The sequence below is a fragment of the Chanodichthys erythropterus genome, chromosome 15, assembly GCF_024489055.1.
Source record: "Chanodichthys erythropterus isolate Z2021 chromosome 15, ASM2448905v1, whole genome shotgun sequence".
NCBI classification, from domain to species: Eukaryota; Metazoa; Chordata; class Actinopteri; order Cypriniformes; family Xenocyprididae; genus Chanodichthys; species Chanodichthys erythropterus.
In genome coordinates, this window is record NC_090235.1 from 7866264 (window position 1) to 7878536 (window position 12273).

At 37.8% G+C, this 12273-nt stretch overlaps 1 protein-coding gene across 1 annotated transcript in view; it reads right to left on the bottom strand.

Annotated features, from left to right (window-relative positions):
- jupb (junction plakoglobin b) overlaps window positions 1-11678 on the bottom strand; it is a 98979-nt gene extending 87301 nt beyond the window's left edge. The window contains exon 1 of the mRNA XM_067411198.1: window positions 11566-11678. The gene's annotated coding sequence lies outside the window, so the exon portion shown is untranslated. The remainder of the gene's footprint in view (window positions 1-11565) is intronic.
- Between the last annotated feature and the right edge of the window lie 595 nt (window positions 11679-12273).

Below are 12273 nucleotides of genomic sequence, written 5' to 3' on the forward strand. Positions count from 1 at the left end.
AAATAGCTTGGTTTGTGTGGCACTTACAAAACGCAGCTCATACATACGGCCAGACAATCATCAGCCATACGGTCCCTGTCTTTGCTCCTTTTCTGCCACAAATACTTTATCCTCTGTGCTCTCTAGATCTGTCCACCTCACTCAAATCCCCTCACAAACATATTCTGAACAACAGATGCTCTGTTTTCACAATGCATTCTGAGCAAAAAAAAAAACTGGAAGACATTAAACTGATAAAATACAGTTTTTAAAGCAAGAACACAAGGAATGCACTGGAACAGAGAAAAAAGACAGCAAAAACGGAACAGTAATGAAGAAACAAATGAACACGACAGGAATGTTAGAGATAGAATATTAGCGTACTGCAAACCATGCAGTATACAGAATATTAAAACAGTAATTAGTATTTTCTGCACCACAAGCATCACATTTCCATTGGCTGGACAAACAAATAGTTCCGCCCCAAACTCACACCAATGGTTAACTGCGTCAAGCTAGTCAGGATGCTCAAACAAATTGAGTAACATTTTGATAACACCACATAAGCCCTATTCGGACGGGATTAGTTTTACGTGGGGAGGTGGAGTAAAGTAATTTTACCTCAGGATGTCTGTAATATTAATTGGCCAATTTGCACGGGACAAGACATCTCAGTAAAACTAGCAGAAGTGGGAGGGGTAACTCGATTTACGTACCGCCGTCACCTCCCTGTCGTCATGAGGGTATACGTTGCTTCCTGATACAATGTACGAAAACACATATAATCTAAATATATAAACTATAAGTAACAGTTAGGTCCGATTTATTAATTAAATTCTGATTGGATTATGATGGTAATAGGCACTTAGCTAAAGATAAAATTAGTTTTGTGCCTCTGACAAGTGCTTTCGGTCTTCTTTTTGCTCTAAATGGCAGGCTATGTAGAAAATACTTAAAGGAACACTCCACTTTTTTTGAAAATAGGCTCATTTTCCAACTCCCCTAGAGTTAAACAGTTGAGTTTTACCGTTTTCGATCTCCGGTTCTGGCGGTACCACTTTTAGCATAGCTTAGCATAGTTCATTGAATCTGATTAGACCTTTAGCATTGCGCTTAAAAATGACCAAAGAGTTTTGATATTTTTTAAAACTTGACTCTTCTGTAGTTAAATCGTGTACTAAGACCGACGGAAAATAAAAAGTTGTGATTTTCTAGGCTGATATGGCTAGGAACTATACTCTCATTCAGGCGTAATATTCAAGGAACTTTGCTGCCGTTCCATGGCTGCAGCAGTGCAATGATATTACGCAGCAACCGTGAGCCCCTGCTTGCACAGGGAACGTGCCTTGCAACCATGGAGACGTTTGTGAGAGACGCTGCGTAATATCATTGCGCCTGCTGCAGCCATGATACGGCAGCAAAGTTCCTTGATTATTACGCCTGAATGAGAGTATAGTTCCTAGACATATCAGCCTAGAAAATCGCAAATTTTCATTTTCTGTCGGTCTTAGTACACGATTTAACTACAGAAGAGTCAAGTTTTAAATAGGAAAAATATCAAAACTCTTTGGTCATTTTTAAGCGCGATGCTAACGGTCTAATCAGATTCAATGAACTATGCTAAGCTATGCTAAAAGTGGTACCGCCAGAACCGGAGATCGGCTGAATGGATTTGAAAACGGTAAAACTCAACTGTTTAACTCTAGGGGAGTTGGACAATGAGCCTATTTTCAAAAAAAGTGGAGTGTTCCTTTAAGGTTTGCCACAGATTTGTCCCGCCACCTACAACACGAATGAATTGTTTCTTCAAGTGCTTCCATGCTTGAAAAATGCACAGAAAACTACTTTTAAACAGGAAATGACGGAATTTTACCGTACATATTTACAGCGGGTCTATTCGAACGGGATTAGTATTACCTGAGGTAATTTTTCCGGACCTTTTTACAGAAGGTAAAAGTCGCCGTAATCTTTACTGACATTGTCCGAGATGGCACATTCGGACGGGACTAAAATCACTGGGAAGCTCTGGCAGTAATTACTTTACGCCCACCTCCCCATGTAAAACTAATCCTGTCCGAATATAGTCACAGAGTTTACACATTAGTTAACTCTGGTTATCTTGCTTCACATTTTAAAACACAGTTCGTAATCTACCTAGGGTTAACAAATAAGCTGACGTTTCACATTGTACATTCCTAAACCCTGAGTTAATGTACTTATTTACATATTTTCTGTGTCTGTCATTGATTGGATAAACGCAGCATGCGACCTGTTTACGCGTATTGCTGACTGTACTATCGAGTTTACTGAATGGGCATTTTGGACTATAAAAGGTAAGAATGAAGTGGTCTCTTTTTCACTCAAATTGCCATGTTTTCTGTCAGCATTTGATGTTTTTCCTCACAAATGCTGAATTTACTGTTTATATACAGCGCACTGTGTTTCCATGACTGTCCAAAGCAGACAATACGAGTACACGATTGTTGTCTGTTGCTAAGCGTCTAGCACAGGGGTGGTGAACTCCAGTCCTGGAGAGCCTTAGTCCTGCAGAGTTTAGCTCCAACCCTGATAAAAACTCACCTGCTTATAGCTCTTTAGCTACCCTTCAGACCTTGATTAGCTTGTTCAGGTGTATTTGATTAGGGTTGGAGCTAAACTCTGCAGGTTTGAGGCTCTCCAGGATCGACACTAGCCACCCCTGGTCTAGCGTAACATTCTAACACCGCATTGTTTCACACTGTACAAGTTTAGCACCACAATGCGGAGTTAACACTGCAAAAGCGCTGCTAACCCTAGTCAGTAACAGGGTTTCATAACCCCGGGTAAAAAGCGGTGCTATATTATATATATATATATATATATATATATATATATATATATATATATATATATATATATATAAGTAGTAGTAGTAGTATAGAACAGACATGTCAGAAATCAGTGGATGCTGTGGACCAGACTGATGCTCTGCTATTGCTGGATGTCTACCAGAAAACTAGAGCAGAAATTCATCAGTATGTCAGTGTTTGGATGATCACGGACAGTAACAGCCAGGTGTCCATAATACAAGCAAAACATAAATAACAGCATTCACATACAACAAACATACACTCAGTGTGTTATGCTAAATACTGAAAATATTTCCACTTTAATTAATTTAAATGGAAATTAATTTAATTTCCATTTTAATAAAGGGAAAGAAAGTTGAATGATATCAGGAAATGATGTAAGCTAGACTCAAACTGGTCAGGTTGTGTGATGAACACACATAAAATTAGCTATGTATGTGCGTTGATTATCACTGCTAATACACACATGCACTCATGCAATAAATATGAGAGGTCAAGAATAAATAAAGGGGCAGCAATCTCCGTGCACTGACATTATGTCTAATGCAGCGTGCCAACCTTCTCCTTCCTTCCTCTTTTATCAGCTCGAAGAGAATAAACTATAACTCTCAATGACACTCTGAATGAAAGCATAAATTTAACCCCTTAACTGTCACCAGTGCGTGACGTTCTTTTTTAGTGCCTTTTTTCCCTATCACATATTTTGAATTAGGTATTATGCGAAAGTTTAAACACTCAAAATTCATCCTATGAAAACAGTTTTGAAATTGGACATGGAAACGATACTTTAATTCCTTTCAGCTGGCTCCTCCCCCTAATGGGCATTGTCGTGTTTCATATTACAGATTTAATTTTATAATCAAAACTTCGGAAAGGTCTGAGACTCAAAGTTACATATTTAGTGACTGATATTGTGACAGAAATATATTCATTTGTTCCAGGAGAACAAAAAAAAAAAAAAAAATGGAATGTGGGTGTCACCCGGTGGCTGTTTTTGGTATTACGCCTAAACAACATTTCATAGGAACTTAAATTTTTGTGACATCGGGCCCTATCATACACCCGGAGCAATGCGGTACCATGCGTGAAGCAAGTGTTTTTGCATGCCCGTAGGCGTACTGGTCTGAAAACGAGGTGTATTGAAGTGCATTGTTGGCGCAATGCTATTTTAAGGTAACTGAAATAGATTGCGCTATTGACCGCCTGAAACCAGATCTAAAGTCAATGCCGTCTTGTCCCATAGACTTCTTGTCCCGTAGATGGTCTGCTCGCATACTATAACCTCGAGCACGAACAGATCAGTTTCTTCGCTAGTAGAAAAGCGTTCAATTTTTCCGCTAGCAAATTCCGCCATGTAAATAGAGAATCCGCCATGATGCGAGCGCAACTGGCTTTTAAAGGGAATGGAAGATGATTGGTTTATCACGCCCAAAACACACCCATTACTCATCAAGAGAATAGGGACAAACTTTTAAACCATTTTTCCCATCCTTAAACTAGCAAAAGTGGATTTGGACACGCCCTAAGTGCACTTGCTCTGTGCGCTTTAGACCATGCGCTTATTTTGTTAAAATAGGGCCCTTCAAATTTGGAACACAACTTGGTTAGACATATTTTACAGCAATTTTAGAGTAAAATTATTTTTTGGGGGGGAAAAAGTGTTTTGTATAAAATAAATGTTTAGTTCAGTACATTTGCTTTGCAGTAAACTTAAATTTATATAACTTTTTTACACTTTCACTTCATCAATAATCTGCTAAGTGTCTTCTTTAAAAAGAGACCAACCTCAGGTTTGTATTCCGAAGCCTTCATGAATTACAACCATTTAAGTTTGGATAGTGCGTTTTTACATCTTTCCTCAAAAAGGGGGTGACAGTTATTTAAATGTGTAAACAAAATGATTCTGGAAACTACAGAAGGATGTTCACTATTGTCCACTGTCCTACTGATTTCCCTACTTTCATAATAAATGCCCTAATTTCACAGCCAAATATCTTTCAATGCAATGAAATCCCAACATGTAAGTTCCACCCTATATTATTTCCAACTTAATATTCTTTTTTTGATTATGCAACTGCAAAGTTGCAATATTCATAACCATTTCTTGCTCTCAAGAACAGCAGAATAGTGAAACAAAGGTTTCTTTTCAAAGAGAAAACAACAGAAAATTTCAGAGGTTTATTTTCTGTCAGAGAATTATTCTAATTGCTATTTTCTGCCATCTGAGTCTTGGAAAGAAAATAAATGCAGACAGAACCAGAACAGCAGGGCAGGTTTCCACTGCCACCAGTGCCAAAGGGATGCCACGGCAGAAGACTCTGTCAAGCTCTGGCTGTAAAAAGCAGCAGGTGTCTCAGTGAAGGGCTGAAGGGGCATAGCTATATTTCCATCACACCAGATGTGAGCTATGACTGAGAGTATAAAGGTGAATTCAGAGGGCAAACAACATAATAATATAGCTCACTGTCTGTAGCTCTCTGTGCATTCATTCATTAGAACTCAACATAACCCTTTCATCATTAATAAGGATTAGTTTAACAGGATTTTGAGAATGGATTTGTTGTGGTTTAAATATCTATGATAAACCGACTAATTGCATATGCAGTCTACATTAGTTTTCACGTGGGATTAGAGACATTTGCATGTATAATGATAATGCAGTGGTAAAATACTGTAAATAAATCCTATATTTTTTAATTAAGAACATTTTCGTCAATCTAAATATGAAAAAATCCTTAACATACTTCAGTCTGCCAACAATAGGAAGTGGAATAAAGTCAGTCTCGTAAACAACTGCTGTGAGAAATCAATGTTGGGTCGCCTATATGGCCCATAGCACTGGAATCATTGACATTATAGAGTGTCCTGTTGTTTTCTAGTTAATGCTGCATGAACATGCTTGGGCATATTCGTAAATTCATTTGTCATATAAGTTCATAAAACAGCACTGATTGAATCATTTTTGTAATTTGCATTCACCCCTATAATTGTGAATCATCATATAATCAGAAATACAGCCCACTGCATCATTGTTTAAAATTAATTAGCATCTGACTGGTTGTTTTGATATTAACCAAATTTGTAATTGTTGATCAGTTCTTCTAGAATAACAAATGTTTTTGTTTTTTTTACACATTAGGCTGATATCATTTTACGTGAAGAAGCCGTCTAGTAAATTGGCTCTAAACTCAAGCTTGGCCAGAAGTATCAATCGACCCGTCTGAATTTCCAGGGGCATCCATGGCAAATGTTCCCCCTTTAACAAATAAGAAATCCAAGCTTGGAAAGCAACACTGGCATCTGGGATGTCTGTGCACTTGCTGCGAGTAGATACAATTAAGCTGTGTGTCAGTCAGAATGCCACAAAACCCACCCATCAGTTTGAGATTGAACTTGAGATTGCGATTGAGTTCATGTTGAAACGTTGCTGATAATAAACAACTGCACATTACTAAAGCATGCACTGAAAGGTTTGTCTTGATACAAACCAGACCTCTAAACCCCCGTTCACACCATCAATGACTTGCAGCAACAAAGCGACCTGAAGTCCTGCAAGGCACTACATCTTAGCAGTAGTCATGTTCATTACAGTTACTAGGGCAACAAAGTGTCCGGATGGCTGCATCCGAATATGCATTCTACTCTACTATATAGTATGCGAAAAAAAAGTATGTGAAAGACTAGTATGTCCGAATTCACAGTATTCATAAAACAGCAGGTGAAAAGTACCTGAATGACTTAGTACTTCCACTGAGATTCCGAAGTGCGCATTCAATGGACAATTTAATATCCCTTTAGGCCACAGGATTTGTGAATGGCAGTGGCTATAGGGGCTTTTGCACTGGGTAGTTCTAGGAAATAACCACCAGGGTGGTTCCCCGAGAACTAATTGTTCCCCTAAGGCTTTTTTCCTGGTTGCATTTGCACCGCCAGTAGGAACTCTGAAGTGAGCGCTGGATTTTCTCCTTAACTCGAGAGGTCCATCTATCATTGTTTTCCATGTTAATAGAGTTAGTTTTTGGAGTAAATATATAGGCTATAATCTGTATGTGTACATGCCTTTTTAAAAATGGCACTGGTAGTTCCTATAGTGCTGGTTTATGTTGCATTCACGTGCTCTCAGAATTATCGTAAATACAAGTATCCTATGTAAAAACTGCACATGAACGACCTTCCATTTCGAAAGCTGAATGCAATTTGCTTGTAATTGCGACTTCAGAAGTGGGAATTATCGAATTTCCGACAGCGCATGAAGGCAGCTACTCTGAAATAGACCCTACTCTGAAATAGGAGCTAATTTAGTTCACCCAAAAGGAGTTCATAGAACTAAAATCGTTCCTTGTTCCTGTGGTGCAAACATGGCAAAATCCAGATACTTCCGCAAATAGTTTGCCAAATAAATTCTGACGTAGTGAGCATTAAACCCACGTAACTACAAACCCAATTCCAAAAAAGTTGGGACACTGTACAAATTGTGAATAAAAACAGAATGCAATGATGTGGAAGTTTCCAATTTCAATATTTTATTCAGAATACGACATAGATGACATATCAAATGTTTAAACTGAAAAAATGTATAATTTTAGGGGGAAAATAAGTTGATTTTAAATTTTATGGCATCAACACATCTCAAAAAAGTTGGGACAAGGCCATGTTTACCACTGTGTGGCATCCCTTCTTTTTCTAACAGTCTGCTCAACTGTCTTATGTCTTCTTTGTTGCATCTTCCTCTTTATGATGTGCCAAATGTTTTCTATGGGTGAAAGATCTGTACTGCAAGCTGGCCATTTCAGTACCCGGATCCTTCTTCTACGCAGCCATGATGTTGTAATTGATGCAGTATGTGGTCTGGCATTGTCATGTTGGAAAATGCAAGGTCTTCCCTGAAAGAGACGACATCTGGAAGGGAGAATATGTTGTTCTAGAACTTGGATATACCTTTCAGCATTGATGGTGCCTTTCCAGATGTGTAAGCTTGATCCTTACGCACAGAGATTGTTCCAGATACTCTGAATCTTTGGATGATATTATGCACTGTAGATGATGATAACTCTTTGCAATTTTTCTATGAGAAACTCCTTTCTGATATTGCTCCACTATTTTTCGCCACAGCATTGGGGGAATTGGTGATCCTCTGCCCATCTTGACTTCTAAGAGACACTGCCACTCTGAGAGGCTCTTTTTATACACAATCATGTTGCCAATTGACCTAATAAGTTGCAAATTAGTCCTCCAGCTGTTCCTTATATGTACATTTAACTTTTCCGGCCTCTTATTGCTACCTGTCCCAATTTTTTTGGAATGTGTAGCTCTCATGAAATCTAAAATAAGACAATATTGGCATGACATTTCAAAATGTCTCACTTTCAGCATCTGATATGTTATCTATATTCTATTGTGAATAAAATATAAGTTTATGAGATTCGTAAATTGCTGCATTCCTTTTTTATTCACAATTTGTACAGTGTCCCAACTTTTTTGGAATCGGGTTTGTAATACGCAGATGGTGTTGTAACAGACATCTTATACATTTATGTTTGATTCTGTTATGATGCATTCATTCTGGATGTACTGGAACACACTGTATATGCGTGTGCAATGCATTTTCCCTTTGGGGCTTGCCGTAGATAGGCAAGGGTGCAAGGGTCATGCACACTTTTGTACTGGAGTGTCGCAGGTTTTTCGCTGTTGTCCTCTCCCATGTGTGTGACACTTAATAAAGTTGAGAAGAGTTCAGGCGGCTCTCGTTTATTGTTTTCTAATTCATAAGTGTTTAGGCGAACCCATCATGAACAAATAGTCACAGTGTTTTATTTACTGCTGGTACTAGGTTACCATACAACCATCATCTGCTCGAACAACTTGATGGAAACGCAGCTAATTTGCATTCTTTCTTTTTTTTCGTTTTTTTGCAAACTTTGAAAAGATTTGCTTTACGTTTCGATGGAAACCCAGCTATTGAAGCAATGCAACTTACGTGGTTAGGTCACATGACAATGACAACATGACAAATGTAGTACATCTGGATTACAATCATACTATATAGATCATACAGTCATAATGGTTGCGAAGTAATTACTTACTTATAAGAACTACCTACTCAGAGGGTACGTGAATTTGGACATAGCCATTCATTTTCATTCTTTTTTGGCAGTGAGGCTACCCAGCTACCATTAAGGCCATAATATACTCAGGGCAAAGTTCTTGTTGATTCTTCGCTTGGGGGTAAAAAGTTGTTCAAAATACCTTTTCAGCTGTATACTGTTCCCAGATAGCACACGTACATCTGCAAGACATCTGTACATCACTTCATCTGGAAAGCATCTGCTGTGTACAAACATCTGATAGACGTCTTAAAGATGTCAGTTTACAAACATTCTAAATCATAAACATCTTAAAGACATCCTCTAAACGTCTATTTGACATTTGACAGGAAACGTCCTATAGACGTATTGCAGATGAGCAAACACTAAAAAAATACATCCTCCAGATGTAAACACACACACATCAAATAGACATCTGTGAGATATGTATGTGTGCTAATAGGGATAGGTAACATCCTGACGTCACCAACTCTGCTGAGAGTGCTGATTAGATGAATATGTAAATATGCGCTGCATGCTTTCCTATCAATAACAAAATAAACACAACAAAAATGAGAGCGGTGAATAAACAGCATGAAAAACATACGATCATAGCCATGTGGATGTTTGCAAAAGCTCTACAATTTGGAACTTTGCAGTCAAGTCACATCTTGTTTATTTAGGCCTATATACCACTTTGTACAATATACTGCTTTAGAGCAAATAGCATTAAACATAAAAACAGTGTTAGTCTTGCTTTCAATTAGAATTCCAACATCAATTTATATTATAAAGCAGCTTTCCAGTTTCTCTACTTGCATCTGACCTCGACAGACTGAACAGAAGAAATAAACCAGAGATTTCCATGTCAAAGAAAGCGGAGCCATGCGATCACCACAGACCAATGTTAGTTAACTGGAGCAAATTATTCGGGAAAGTTCGCTTTGGCAAGCTAATTCAAATTCCTGAAACAAACTCCAATAAAAACTTTGTTTTGGCCTGATTTTGTTCGAAACAACATCACACCAGTTCATTCTTCAATTTCGCCTGAAGCATATCAGGGCTGATATAGGCTGATACAACTGATACAACTGGATACCACAATCAAAAACGAAAACAAAACAGCACAGCAACTTTATTTATGTATTCACTGCCAGTGTGAACGGGGCTTGAGTTTAGAAGCGGTTTAATGTTTGAGGGGTGATTTCAGTTTCACTTTGGATCATATTTAAACTACTCTAACTCCAACAAAAACAGAACACAGTCAATCACAATCACAACATCTGCATTTGTGAATCTTTGTTAGGTGCAGTAGTTCAAAATTGTTGATAATCGCAGTCACAAAAAATATTAGTAGGCCTACTGTAGGTATTTTACACAGTGTATTTGTATCTTACACAGATTTGTAAAATTATTGCACTGACATATGATTTTTTTCTTTATCAAAATTTTCATTAGTGTTTCAAAAATGATTTTTGAAAGATGCCCAATCTCAAGACGTTTACCGCGGATTTCCGTCTTCACGTTGCCACAGAAATCAACGTAGCACAAATACTCTCCAAGATGTCTTTTAAAGAGAGATTAATCTGGAAAACATCTGTTGTGTACAAACATCTGATAAACATCTTTTAAAAATCTATTTGACATACATTCTAAATCATAAACATCTTAAAGACATTTTCTAAATGTCTATTCAACATCTGACAGAAAAACGTCTTACAGACCTATTGCAGATGAGCAAACACTAAAAAATAGGTTACATCTTCCAGATGAAAACATGCACATCAAATATGTGTGCTATCGAATAAAGTGATATCACTAACTAAAACTGAATCAAGCAAAAATGTTACATTTATTATGATTTGTTACAATGATAAACTAACTATTTATCATAGGAATCGAACCCGGATGTCTACCGTCGCATACATGCTAACAATTCAGCGTAAATTCGTACGGTTTTTAGTTGAGCAGGTTTTTACGTTATATGTTATAAAAGCTCTCGCACAGTTCAAACGCGATAATGATTTTACGCAATATTTCTGCGGTCTACGGGCATCAAAAGGAGTTAGGTCATGCGCGTGAAACCGGTTTCACGAGTCTCGGATCATATTAGACAAACTTACATTTTGCCAATTTAACAATCATATAGCTAAACGACGGAATGATCTTGCATTAGCTCGACACGTCTCAGTGTATCTGCACTGAACTAACGTGAGCTCAAAGTTTAGATTGGAGGTTGAACATGCAAAACCCGGTAACATTATAATATCAAGATGATATAATAATACATTGCAGAAGAGCGCAATAATTTGGGGGATGAATTTATGCAACATCGCCTGATGTTTCGCATCTATCGAGTGTGACGAACTCCGGTGGGCTTTAAAGCAGCTTCCCTGTGTCATATTTGATATAGAAGTGCTCCCTTATAGAACACGAGCACAAAATAAATACATAAATAAATAAAGCAATACACACATTAATATAAAGATCTCTAACCTATATGACAACACCAAACTCTAAAGATGCTTCATATGCAAACGGCTTCCAGTGAAGCACATTATAAGGTTCATATAACGGGAGAAGGGTGGCTTCCACGGTCGCCAGGGCAAAGTCATCATTTAAATGAGCGAGCATGCATCAGCAGACTTATTTACCTTACAGAATGATCACAATCCACTGGCGAATGTGTCTCCCAAAAAAAATCAGCTCGTGAATCCCTTCTCCGGCCCCAAGTCCCTCCGTCCACTCTTATCCAAGTCTGGCAAGCGTTGAGCAAGAGTCTGACAGCAGCGGAACCCTCCGTGAAGTCTCCGGTTGCACGAGCGCACGAGTGGGCGGGACCTCTAGCGGTTCAGTTTCTACACCATCGGTAATTATTAGAGGATTCTGGCGCATGTATTGTGACTGATGGTTATTAATGCTTGCACATTGACATCAAGAGAATCATGTGTGATTTAAGGTTCATGTTCCTGCCTCCATGTCTTGACCTGCTGTTACTAGGCTGTCTTCTTCCCTATACAATTTTTATGGGTTAATGTTTCAACTTAATATTTAAAAATGCATAAATAAATCATGTAATTTTCTGAGTAACGCACAACATTAAGCAAATAGGCGCCCTTTTACCTCCAACAAAACACATTTCCCACTTTATGCATTAGTCGGACAATTAATTTCATTTTTTTTCTTCTGAAATGGAGACTTTTTTATCCCATTTTGGATAATAGACACAACTTAAGTTGTCTGAATATAATTAAAAAGCATAGCCTACAACCGCTAACTATCGCTTATGTGCACATTACATAATTACAAAATTTAAACAAAATATATATAAAAAAATTGTCATATTTATTTTAAGCTTATGG